Source organism: Aegilops tauschii, chromosome 1 (assembly GCF_002575655.3).
Source record: "Aegilops tauschii subsp. strangulata cultivar AL8/78 chromosome 1, Aet v6.0, whole genome shotgun sequence".
Classification (NCBI taxonomy): domain Eukaryota; kingdom Viridiplantae; phylum Streptophyta; class Magnoliopsida; order Poales; family Poaceae; genus Aegilops; species Aegilops tauschii.
In genome coordinates, this window is record NC_053035.3 from 233,205,534 (window position 1) to 233,218,768 (window position 13,235).

A 13,235-nucleotide genomic window follows, 5' to 3' on the forward strand; every position below is an offset into this window, starting at 1 on the left:
ATTACTCGTCGCAGAAATGGATGTATCTAGAACTAAAATACATCTAGATACATCCATACCTGCGACAAGTTATTCGGAACGGAGGGAGTAGTTACATTTCTCTACTTCACTCCACAAATGTCCCATCAAACCTGATTTCTATAGATTTTTTTTTGAGCTAAACCTGATTTCTATAGTTGGTAGCTCTCTTACGTACCGTACAAAGTTAACCAAACAATGTAAGAAACAAGCCCAACATGGCATGCCATGTCCCAAAACCACTCCAAACCCAGCAATTTACAACACCAGCTGCTGCTGCCACTGCCGGACATGATCACTATATACAAAAGCGCGACGACGGCCTCTTGCCGCCGGCTCTGCCCAGCAACCCACACATGACCACCTTCTTGTGCTCCTCGGCGCACAAGTAGTCCAGCGCCACCCGGTCGCCGAGCCTCCGGCTGCTGCCGCCCCTGGTGTCGGCCCGTGCCGCCCCGAGCCACCGCGCGCCGTACATGCACGAGCACAAGAAGAGCACCGCGGTGACGCGGCCGAAGAACACGATCACGCCCAGCGTCGTGGCCGCCGTCCACAGGCCGCCTGCGGAAGGCTCGGCGCCGCCACGGTCGAGCTGAAGCGAGTGGAACCTAGACGACGCGGCTCGCCACACGCCATCGGCCGGCCTCGGGAAAGGCGGGCTGATCGTCTCCGGCCGCACAGGCGCCGTCTCTCTAGCGCAGCTCGTGGTTGGTGCGGCGTCGTCATCGACCGTTTGCCATGGCTTGCTCCTTTTTTGCTTCTTGGCGCCGCCGGAGCCGCCAACCTGCAGCTGCAGAATATTGGCAATGGACAATTAGCCATTGAGTAGGACCATAGTTGGAACTAGCTTTTCTATATTAGTAAAACAAAGGCATATCATGTTACCCGGCAAAAAAAGAAAGAAACCATGTTAACCTTAGAAGGTGAACCTTAGAGGTCCATGTACCTAAACTACTTTGTAAAATGAAGGTACCTTGATTTTTTTTTCCTTCATAGAGGCTTCGTCCTAGATAAGGACAATTTGGCAAGGCGTAACTAGCTTGGAAATAAGACATGCCGTTTTTACCGTAAGATGAGACAATTAGATCTCTCCTCTTCCAATAAAAGTTTTCCCGTGGCTTCTAACTTAAACCCACCCCGTAGTGTTGCTTTTATGTTTGGCAATGAGTTATGTGGACATGATCACAAGCTTAGAATCCTTAGGGCATTTCTAACCGATCCCCTAAAAGGCCATAAGGGACTAAAAATTCGGTTATACTCCCTTACGGCGCACCTAGCCGATTCCCTAACCGGCATAGTGGAGTAATTTTTTTACTCCAACTCCCAATATCACCCCAAATCTCTCTAAATACACTCACTCTCGCCGCGGCCTTGTAAAACTGGCACCTCTACCCCCGCGCCGCCCTGTCTCCCGCCGCCGCAGCCGCCACGCCCCGCCGCCGCCACCGATGACCATCCGTCCGACCGGAATGGGTAGCCCGGACTAGTCCTGGCCATGGGCAGCCTGGCCCAAACGGCCCGGCCCGAAAAAGCCCTACCCGGCCCGGCCAAACGTTGCTCCCAGGCCTAGATTTTGAGCCCGAAGGCCGGGCCAGGCCCAGGCCCAGCCCGTCGTTTTTTCGATTTCCTGAAGGGGCCCGGCCGAGGCCCAGCGGGATTTTACGTGTTCGGGCCGGGCTTGGGCCCAAAAACCAGGCCTAACGGCCAGGCTGGGCCGGGCCCGGGCCAGGGTTTTTTGCGTCAGGCTTGGCTAGGCCCGGCCCGGCCCGAGGTATGGCCAGGTATAGCCCGGACCCTTCCCTCACCCCGCTGGCCACCGCCGCCGGCTTTTCGCCGCCAAAAGTCACCCACGTGCCAAGAACGCAGAGGAGCGTAGGCTTACACTTGAGGAGGAGAGGATCTGTGATGCCAAGAAGGCCAAAGAACGTGCTATCATGTTCATGAATCCAAACACAATAGATGAAACCGCAAGAAAGTATTGGGAGCTCACTCATGGAGAGATCTTGGAAGCCTCTCTTCGAAATGTTGGTGGTGGCTGAGGGGGTGATGGTGGTAGCCGAGGGGGTGGTGGCGGTGATGGTGTTGATGGTGGTGGCCAAGGGGATGGTGGCGGTGATGGTGTTTATGGTGGTGGCCGAGGGGGTGGTGGTGTTGATGGTGGTGGCCGAGGGGATGGTGGTGGTGATGGTAGCCGAGTGGATGGTGGAGTTGATTTCTTCGCCGAGGACCTCGTTTGAGTGGTGCTGGCCGAGGGGGTGGTGGTGCTATGCTTGTGGTGATTTTAGATCAAACATTGTGTATGAAGTGATGTCTTTTGGGTGAACTTTGCATGTTTTAATTTGAAAAACGCGATGATGAAACTTTATGTTATGATGGTTATGATATGCATGTTTTAATTTGAATGTTTTAAAGATATGTATTATGTAGTGTTTGAAGTTCATGCGGCTAGGACACAAGATCTACATAACTTTATTTTTACTCCACTAACTATAGGGGATCGGCTAGGTGCGGCCCCCGTTAGTGGAGAAAAATTTACTCCACTAACTTTACTCCTCTGGATACTCCACTAACTTTTAGGGGATCGGTTAGAAATGCCCTTATCTGGATGAGAGCTACAATTGGTTTGGTCGTTTTTAGCTATGTAGAAATGATATAGTTTTTAATAATTAAAACTTCCCCAACAGAGGCTCCGGTCTTGGTCTATTCTTCCGCCTCTAGATTACCAACAATTGTTTATGGCGGTGTGTGTGTATGTAGGCATGTAGCATGCGGCCAAGAAGGTTCTTACCTAATATGGATGGCGGTGTAGAAAACAGATCGACCCTCTTCCTTAGTACGCATTATTTAGTCATGCATGTGTAGCAATATATTTTGCTACTTGTCTGTATGCATGTGGTGGTTGTGTCCACCATATTTATGCAAAGGCCGATGTGAACTTGTTATGTTTGTATCTCTTTGACGTGACACAGTGAGTCAATAGAAGCTCCCCTATAAAGAAAATAAGTGCTCAAAAAGTTAAACGCAAAACTGAAGTGGGCCACAATATTTCTATAAGAAGCTCATGCGACGGGAAGGGACATGGGGCTCAGGGCTTTGGTCCTGTAGTTCTAGGAGTAGGACTAGTTTAGGGTATGTCTTCGGATTGGCGAGCGCGACGAAGGCGGCGCTGTCAACATGGAATAAGGTCTTCCCGACTTGCCCTTATTCCATTAGTGCTTCATACCTTCGAGAAGCATGTGGAGGATGGTGTGGTCTCGCAGATGCGACACCTGGCAGATGGTGGCGCTTCATCGTCGATGGTCTTCTGGGTTTCGATCCACCTCGAATTCGTCCAGTGAGACGGAATCGACGGAGCTCCACATAGATTCCTTTCGTCGCCTCGAGACAACAAGGTTAGAGTTTCTCGTCATGCATGTGTGCCAACGAGTTCCGGTATGTCATCGGCTCTTGCTGGCGGCAACCAGTAGTGATCCTTCGGTGGTCTAGGTGCCTCGATGGAATTTTTATTATGTTTGAGGTGTTTATACTTCTTGTGGACCTTTATAACAGATCCAAGTCCTTAAAAAAACAAATAACATTGATCTCACCACTAGAACACAGTTCCAATGGTTAAAAAAGGTGTCAAAAAGGATAAAAATGGGGATTGATATTTCTAAGTTGCTTAGAAATAGTTATTTTTGAATTGATTAAGTCGGATGCAACCTACTGTCTAGCTAGCCAGATATTTAATTTCTGTTAGTTGGATATGAAATAAGCACTCATGATTGTTGACTTTTTTCGTGAGTCGGCACCTATTAATCGAAACACACACAAAAAACATTGCGTATGAACCACATATATTTTGCCCAAGTATTGTTTATAGAGTAAAAATATAGCTAAGAAAAATGATAAAGTTACTTCGGCGTACACAGTTTTCATAAAGTTCGGATTGCTTACCCGTGCGCCACGTGGTACTTAGGCATACGATTGAGAAAACTGAATTGTCACCATGCACCACTAAACCACACACATCCCCTTTAGTATCCTTGCAGTATTCAGCAAGGCATGACATCCGATTGTGTGTTATGATAGTTTTTGTGCTTTTCTAGAACAAAATAATATGCCATTTTAGAGGTCCTTCCGCCATAAGGCAAGCTGCCAAGCACGTTGGCGCATGTTTTCATTAGTAAACGCCCACGTGATGCGCGGGCTAAAAGTCGCTAGTCCAAAACCTCATAACAGTGACACGCCGGAGACCCAAAACCTCGTCGCCCCTCTGTCTATGTCTCTCTTCTTCCACGGAATGGCCGGCGTTGGTTGGTCAATCACGCTGCCCCGGCCCCGGCCCGGCCCGTCTCCATCTCCATCCCGTTAAACTACCAAGTACCGTACCTGCTAATTAATCAACCAACCACGCAACGCAAGCAATTGCGAAGCCTAGCGCTTGCTGATAACGCCGTACCAGTCGGAAGATTAGCGGACAAATCAATCTAATCAAGTGCCGACACTGCATTACTGCTAGCTCAAGATCATTAATGGCCATGGCGGTCGATCGATGTCCATGCTTGCATGTGGCGTATGCTGTGTGGTGTGTACCTTTGGCAGGAAGCTGCTTCCCGACGATACGGACGCGAGCGCCTTCTTGACCTGCAGCGACCTGAGCAGGAGCAGCAGCAGCTTCCTCCTCCGCTTCCCCTTGTTCTTGCCGCCCGCCTCCGAGCTCTTGCCTCCGCGGCTCTTCCGGAGCCACGGCCACGAGAGCCACGACAGGCTGAGCCTGAGCCTGAGCCTGAACCTGCGCCGGCGACGCCTCCGCCGCTCCGGCGCGGCCGGTACCCGGGAGCCCCAGAAGCAGAACGGCAGGCAAGGGCAGCCTCCACCCCGGCCGCGGTGCCTGCCGGCGACGTCGTCATCGTCCATGTCGACGGCGGCAGCACAGGCACAGCTCTGGGTCGATCGGCACGTATGCACTGGTGATCCGGCCGCGCGCGCTAGAGGAGCGCGTGGTCGTGACGCGGCAGGGACGACGGCGGCGGCATGCTGCGCGGCCCAGTCCGGGAACAAGAAATTCGAGCTCGGAAGTGCTTTGGATTCTTGATGGACGCCCGCTGGTCTGATCATGAGAAGCTTTTAGGCGATGCGATTGCGAGGGTTTTCCAAAGGGAGGGGGGGACAGACGCGGTCTCGCTCTACGCTCTAGGCATCACGACGGCAGCTCATGGAAACAGCCCTGGCACGTTGAGCTTGCTAGCTAGCCTCCAGTTTGCAAAAGCTAAGAGGAGCGCAAATAAACAAAATTCTAGGTCGTGGTCGCCTAACCCGCTCAAATTCTGTGCACACCAGCTGCAAATCAAATCCTGTGCATACCCGACCCCGATGGGTGACACGTGTACAGGCACAACATCTGACGGCCGCCTGGTAGAGCGCGCCTCTCCACCGCGACGGCTCGCTCGCTCGGCTCGGCTCGAACGGATACCACGCATCACACAAGACACTGTGGCTCGCTGGACTCGCGGCTGGACTCATGTGACGATGCCACCGCCGTCGCCTTTCTCTCTCCACGGCGCACCCCTGCTCCACGCCGTGCCGTGACGCTGCCTGGGTCGCAGTCACCTCCGCTTGCACGGCGCCGCCCCAATCTGCGCGTGGTCGCCGTCGATTCCTGCTTCAGTCGTCTGTCCCGGCGTCACCTCCCTCCCTCCCCCCAGATCTCTTTCTCCTCGTCCCCCACTAGACCATGGAGGTAGCAGATGCAAATTTCCTTTGCATATAATGCTGTAAGTGAATTGTTATGCTGGAAATTGTGTATAATCAGAGAATTATTTTACCTAGGAAATTGGTTGGGATCGATATCCCAGATTGAATTCTGGAGCATCTGAAGGTGGTGCAGCCGTACTGAACTGTCCATACTCCATACAGGTATCATAGTTTAGTACTCCATAATGGGTGTGTGCTTGATATTCCATAGTGTTCTGTTGTGAAATGGGTGTGTGCTTTCCTCAAGCAATCTTTCAGTACAAGATGACACTTCAGAAATTGGATGTAGTTACCAAGTGTAGTAGTTCTTATATTCCATAATGTTTTTTATGAAGTTGGGGTGTGATATATTCCACAATGTTCTTGCAAGGTTCAGTGAAACTTCATATGAACTGAAGGCCCTTTGGTTTGTCTCCTTTCCTAGAATTAAGCTTTGGGGCTAATATCGAACAATGGAAACAGATGGGCTAGCAAGGGAAGTACCGTCTATAGATTTTAGGTCTTGTATTTACCCTTTGTCCCAATTACTATACTTGATATCAGTATTTTTGTCGCTGAACTAAAGAACCTGAGATGTATGATTTTTTTATTTACTTTTTTGCCATATTTGCATACAGAGGTAGAGGCTTCATCTCCTTGGACAATTTATTGTTCTTCGCGGGAACTATCCGGTGAGTTTGAGTTGTCAAATCTGAGGATGTGCGTGTGTCTTATGATTCATTTAGTCACTGTTTATGCCTTTATGGATTGAAATTCTCACAAAGTCCTCACTCTTTAGTGCTACTGTTTGAGCATAACAGACATAATATAGATGGCTTGTTGCACAGTGTTGCAATCTAAAAACGAAATTTGGCACCAGTTGCTTCTGGATGTAGGATATCTAGTATTCCTCGTATAATTTCCTTGGTGTAGAGAAGTGAAGAAGAAAAGGTAGAGTATGCCCAGTAGACTAAATAAAGCTAGTCCAAAGTAGTGCATGCTATGCTTGTACAGATGGCTGCAAGTACAATAACTGATTTACCACTTACCAACAGATTCTCGTGATTAGTCCTATCTGAATTCTCTTTAATCATATGTTAAAATTTTCCGCTCAAATGAACAATGTATGCTTTGGTTGGACCCACGTAAGAATCCGTCTAACCATTATCAATGTTGACAGTATACTTAAGTTAGAACGATGGCTAATGGATCATGTGCTTCCTTGGCAAGTTGACATCATTGATCCTGCCCTGGACAGTGTGAGAAGCTCCAAAACCTAGATCAGCGAGCAGGGTCGGCAAGGCAAAACAATGTGAAGATCATGACAAACTAGGTTGTCCAACTCCAATCATCAGAGTCAGAGGTTCACATACATCTGTCATTTACAGCACAAGGGTGATGATAACAATGATGCCACCGATACTCCATGACTGATTTTGCTTTGGTCGATTTCATAAAATTGTACATTGATCAGACTCTGGATGGTTTGACATGATAATAGAAAATGTAAATTGTAGATTGTAATAGTTGAACTTCCTATCACATGATCAATGTACAATGCCATTTTATGTGATATACACATGGATGCCTTGAAAGGAGGTATTTGTACTTGTTGTTTGATTAGTATAAAGACTTCTAAACTAAGATTCTTTCTCTTATTCCTTTGAAAAGTAAAATATGATATGACAAACAGCTCAGAAATCTGATGTCTGGAATGACGAGACTTCAAAACTGAGATTGTTTCTCTTGTTCCTATCATGAGATGCTTGTTAAACGACAAAAAAGGGTTCCGAATAGATTACAAAGGGATCTATGTTTCTATTACAATCTTCGCAAACTTTCAGATTACAAAGAAAGGCTAGAATCATCAAACTATAAGTCTTTCAATTTATATACACATGTTTGAGCATTTGTCATGGAACCACCCTGATTTTATCTTCGAGTTGGTGGCCGTATACCCAGCTTCTGCTCCTGTCTTGGCATTCTGATTTTAGATACAGTAAAGAGCATGTGTTGCTTGATTATATCTCCCTGGACGAGTAAATCAGAAGTGTAGTGTTCATATAAACCTTGTTACAAGGAAAGATGTTGAAATAAACAAGTTTTTATAAATCTGGTAAAGACGGACCTGGGCTGAACCTGGCATTGAAGTCAGGGCGAAGAGCTCCGTCTCCTTGCCGGCTACCGCAGGCTGCTGCTGGCGCTGGCGCTGCGCCGCCTTCTTCTGCTGCTTCTTGCTGAGCGTGACTGGGGCGGGGAGGGTGGAGTCTCAGGCAAAAACGTTGTGGCATCGGTCGCCGATCCGGGGCGTGGCAGCGGCGGACGAGGGGGCCGCTAGCGCACGCGGCGACCACGACGGCGTGGACGAGGGTTTTCTTGTGTGGTGCGTGGAATCCTTTCAAGCCGAGCCGTGAACGAGCCGTCGCAGTGGAGAGGCGCACTCGACCAGGCGGCCGTCAGATGTTGCGCGTGTACACGTTTCACCCATCGGGGTCGGGTATGCACAGGATTTGATTTGCAACCGGTCTGCACACAATTTTTTTCCTGGAGCTATCGGCAAGCTTGCAACTAAAACGTTTAAAACAGAGGAATGGAAACGAGATGTTTAAAAATGCGGAGTTGATATAATTCTGACGTCAGATTTATAGGACTTGGGGAGAACCTGTCGCGGGCCGTCCGATCAGATGCACAAATCTTGATGCGTGGGGTCCCACCATGTCTCGTTTTCCTTGAGTTCGATCTGGGATGGTCTCAGCCTGAACGAACCTTAGAGCATCTCCAGCCGCGCCCCCAACAGGCCATCCCCAGACGTTTTTGTCACACCCCCAGAAGTCCGTTTTTCGCCGGCTCAGGCCGAAACTGGTGCCGGCGGACCCAGGCCGAACCCGGCGCCCTGGGGGCGCCTGGGGCGCCGGCACAAGCGAAAAGGGCGCGTGGGTCCGCCCTGTCGGCGAGTCGAGCGCCTCTTCCCGCCGTTTCTTCCCGCTTTTCCCCCACTTCCCTCCCATTCTCTTCCTTCCTCCCGCCAATCTCCCTCCCGCTCGCCTCCCAGCCGGCCGCCATGCCACCGAAGAAGTACGTCGTCCCCCGCACCGCGGCAACCGCGACCGCCTCCGTCGCCCAGCCGAAGCAGAGGAAGCCGAGGGCGCCGCCGTCCAAGCCACCGGGCATGTCAAACGCCGACTGGAGGGTGGAAGTTCAGCGACGGGAGACTGTCACCGCCGACCAGCGGAACAGGGCGATCGCCAAGAAGGCCCGTGACAACGCGGCGCGTGCGGCTGCGGCTTCGGCAGAGCAAGCCGAGGCCGAGGCGACTCGCGCGGGGATGATGAATCCACCCGGCAGCCATGCCCAGTACGCGCCCTGGGGCCGGCAAGGCGTCGGCTCTCCGTCGCCGCAGCCATGGGGATCGCCCTCGTTGGGCTACGCCGACGGGGACGCGCACGGTGGGTTCAACCCCAACGTCACCTTCCCCCATGGGCACCCGACCCAGCGCACGCCGTCGCCTGCCTTCGCCGGCGTGCAGTACCCTCCATACAACTACTCCCCGCCCGCCTACGCGTCCTCCCCGACGCCACCTTTCCGCCGTGGCGCGCTTCCCTTCTCGCACCTCGGCGACACCGACGAGACCGAGGCCGACATGGAGAACATCATCGCGACCGGCTCGACCGCGGCCGCCGCGTCTTCCGGGTTCGTCACCCCGGACGACACGGTGGATCTCAGCGGCGGCATGGACGACAAGCTCGGCTACGTCTACGGCGAGGAGGAGCAAGAGGAGCAGGAGGAGGAGGACGAAGAGGAGCAGGCGACTGTTCCGGCGAGGAGGCGCAAGAAGAAGAAGCGGGCGGCCAGGTCCGGCGAGCCATGCATCAAGTGGGCATCCAAGGAGGAGGAATGCCTCCCCGAAGCATGGAAAATCGTCTGCCTCGACCCGACCACCGGCACGAACCAGAGCATCGACACGTACTGGGAGCGCATCAAGGCCGAGTTCGACGAACGCAAGCTCGTTGACCCCTACTTTAAAGGCGTCTACATGCAGCGCGGGGTGAAGGCGATGGCGAACCATTGGGGGCGTATCCAGGGGGCGTGCAACAAATGGCATGGGATCGTCGAGGAGGTCGTGGCTCGCCCGGAGAGCGGCGCCAGCGTTGAGGATCAGGTATGGCATGCCGGTCTCCCGCCTCTCTTCACCGTGTGCGCCCGCCAACTGTTTGTTCCTCCGCGCAGTTGCTGCACATGTTCGGCTTGTATCGGCAGGGCAACAACGACGCCGAGTTCAAGTACCTCCACATATGCGAGAAGTGGGCGGAAGTCCGGCGCACCCTCGACAAGGCCAAGGAGACATACAAGCCGGACGCGCCAACGCCGGACGCGTCAGAGGGGCGGCCAGACGGCAACAAAGGGGCCAAGAAGGGGAAACACGCCGACGCGGATACCGCGTGAGTGCAGGAGTTCATCGAGCATTGCCTCGCCGACGCACAGGCCCGGGCCGTCCTGCTTGAAGAGAAAACCGCGGCGCAGTGGTCGTCGTTGATGACGAACAGCGCCATCAAGCTCGACCTGCTCCGGACCAACGTCGCCGCGAAGAAGAGGAACACCGACCTGGCTTTTCTGATGGGCGGGACGGACATGCTCCAGAGCACCGACGAGAAGCTCAAGGCGTGGTACATGGCGGAGCGCGGCCTCATTCTGAACCAGCTGCCGACGACGCTGCCAAGCCCAAGTGATGACGCCTCCACGACGCCCAGCAGCACCGAAGCCGCGCCGACACCGCCCAGCACCGAAGCAGCTCCGACACCGCCGAGCCCGCGCACGCCGACGACACCGACGCCTGAGGCCGACCCCGCCGAGTGATGCGTTGCGCATGCGAACTTGTGGCGCTCTATTTTTTGTACGCCAGACTACATCCGATCGTCGAACTGTGACTTGTGATCGCCGGACTTGTGGCGTCTTTTGTGAGCGAGAACGACCAAGTTCGAATTTTCCGCATCCTGGGGGCGGCGCCTGGGGGTGTGACTGGGAGCTAGGTCGCCCCCAGGGGCCGAGCTAGCGCCGGTTCGCCCCCAGGAAGCTCTTTTTAGGTGCCTTGGGGGGCCGAACGGCTGGAGATGCTCTTAGAGCATCTCCACTCCTGCCCCCAACAGGCCCCCCTCAGGGCAAGTTTTTTTGCGCCGGCGTCGAAAAAACCCCATTTACCCCCCACCCAGGACGTCGAGTTCTACCGGTTCGGCCCGGTGATCCCAGGCCGAACCCAGCGCATTGGGGGCTCCGGCGGAAGGAAAAACCGCGCCCGGGCCACCACTGTCAGGCGAAAAAGTATCTTGCACGTCTATATTCGCCCCCTCCCCCCCCCCCGCGCACGCTCTTCCACTTCCGTGCCGATCCCGGCGCCGCCTACCTACCCACTGATACGTCTTCATTGTATCTACTTTTCCAAACTCCTTTGCGCTTGTTTTGGACTCTAATTTGCATGATTTGAATGGAGCTAATCCGGACTGACGCTGTTTTCAGCAGAATTGCCATGGTGTTATTTTTGTGCAGAAATCAAAGTTCTTGGATTGACCTGAAAATCTACGGAGATTTTTTGTGGAATAAATAAAAAATACCGGCGGAAAAATATACCAGAGGGGGGCCACCCAGAGGCCAAAAGCCCCGGGGGCGCGCCTACCCCCCGGGCACGCCTTGCTGGCTCGTGGCCCCCCTGGACCGTCTCGGACCCTAATTCCAACTCTATATATACCTATTCGCGGAGAAAAAAATCAGAGAGAAAGATTCATCGCGTTTTACGATACGGAGCAGCCGCCGCCTCCTGTTCTTCATCGGGAGGGCTGATTTGGAGTCCGTTCGAGGCTCCGGAGGGTGGAATCCGTCGCCATCATCTTCATCAACCTTCCTTCATCGCCAATTTCATGATGCTCACCGCCAGGAGTGAGTAATTTCTTCGTAGGCTTGCTGGACGGTGATGGGTTGGATGATATTTATCATGTAATCGAGTTAGTTTTGTTAGGGTTTAATCCCTAGTATCCACTATGTTCTGAGATTGATGTTGCTATGACTTTGCTATGCTTAATGCTTGTCACTAGGGCCCGAGTGCCATGATTTCAGATCTGAACCTATTATGTTTTCATGAATATATTTGTGTTCTTGATCCTGTCTTCTAAGTCGTAGACACCTATTACGTGTTATGATCCGCATACCTCAAGGTGAGAATAATTGGGATTCTTTTCGGTGATTACCGGTAGTTTGAGGAGTTCATGTATTCACTAAGTGCTCATGCTTTGTTCCGGTTCTCTATTAAAAGGAGGCCTTAATATCCCTTAGTTTCCTTATGGACCCCGCTGCCACGGGAGGGTAGGACAAAAATGTCATGCAAGTTCTTTTCCATAAGCATGTATGACTATATACGGAATCCATGCCTACGTTACATTGATGGATTGGAGCTAGTTGTGTGTCACCCTAGGTTATGACTGCTACATGATGAATATTATCCGGCACAATTATCATTGCCGATCCAATGCCTACGATCTTTTCACATATTGATCTTTACTAAATTACTTTGCCGTTGCCACTGTTACAATCACTACAAAACTGCTACTGTTACTTTTGCCACTGTTACCGTTACTTCCATACTACTTTGCTACTAAATACTTTGCTGCAGATATTAAGTCTTTCAGGTGTGGTTGAATTGACAACTCAACTGCTAATACTCGTGAATATTCTTTGGCTCCCCTTGTGTCGAATCAATAAATTTGGGTTGAATACTCTACCCTCAAAAACTGTTGCGATCCCCTATACTTGTGGGTTATCACCCACTGTCTAACCCACCGCTGCTAGAAAGGCCACCCCTGCCGGAAAAGAGAGGGTTCGCCGCGGCAACCTCCACCCCGCTCCTGGGCGAGCTTTCCGGCGCTCCGGCCACCCAGGCGGGGCTACCGGCGGCTGCGCACCTCCCACGTTCGCCAGGTGTTCGGTGTATTGTCTGCTCGGTGATGGACTCGGACGACGAGGAGGTGTTTGCGGCGCTGTTGGAGGAGGAAGCCAATGCCGATGCCCAGGACGAAGAGCACCTCATGGTCCTCGCCGCTCTAGCCAGCCTATTCGCGAGTAATGCAAAGCCACGGCGAGGTGGCTCGGTGCTGGGCCGGCAGAAGGCAAAGCAAAGGCAACGACTAAAGGGCTACTGCTTGCTCTACGCCGACTACTTCACCGACGCTCCACTGCATGACGAGAAAGTATTTCGGCACCGTTAACGGATGAGCCGAAAGTTCTTCCTCGGGATTGTGAATTCCATCCGGGAGTTCGGCAACGACTTCAAGTGCAATAAGGATTGGGCCGGCACACTTGGATTCACCTCACTCCAGAAGTGCACGACAACTATGAGGATGCTTGCATACGGAGCTCCCGGTGATATACTGCAAGACTATGGACGCATGGCCGAGTCCACCACCATTGAGTGTTTGTACAAGTTCTGCAGGGCAGTGGTGGCAGTGTTTGGACCACAA

General features: G+C 52.3%; 2 long non-coding RNA genes and 1 pseudogene across 4 annotated transcripts; 1 reads left to right on the top strand and 2 right to left on the bottom strand.

The window, feature by feature from the left end:
* Positions 1-37: 37 nt before the first annotated feature.
* On the bottom strand, positions 38-5,326 carry LOC109761488 (uncharacterized; annotated as a pseudogene).
* Positions 5,327-5,504: 178 nt separating this feature from the next.
* LOC109761497 (uncharacterized) lies at positions 5,505-7,377 on the top strand. Of its 3 annotated transcripts, none has more exons than XR_002232532.3 (4): positions 5,505-5,740; positions 5,830-5,916; positions 6,125-6,425; positions 6,914-7,377. It is a non-coding gene; the product is annotated as an uncharacterized lncRNA (long non-coding RNA). The 3 variants fall into 3 exon arrangements; XR_005771252.2 differs by having other exon boundaries at positions 6,131-6,425; XR_005771253.2 differs by having other exon boundaries at positions 6,179-6,425.
* A 76-nt stretch (positions 7,378-7,453) lies between these two features.
* Positions 7,454-8,235, bottom strand: LOC109761502 (uncharacterized). The gene is made up of 2 exons (XR_002232533.3): positions 7,862-8,235; positions 7,454-7,764 (listed from the first exon to the last, which is right to left on the bottom strand). It is a non-coding gene; the product is annotated as an uncharacterized lncRNA (long non-coding RNA).
* Between the last annotated feature and the right edge of the window lie 5,000 nt (positions 8,236-13,235).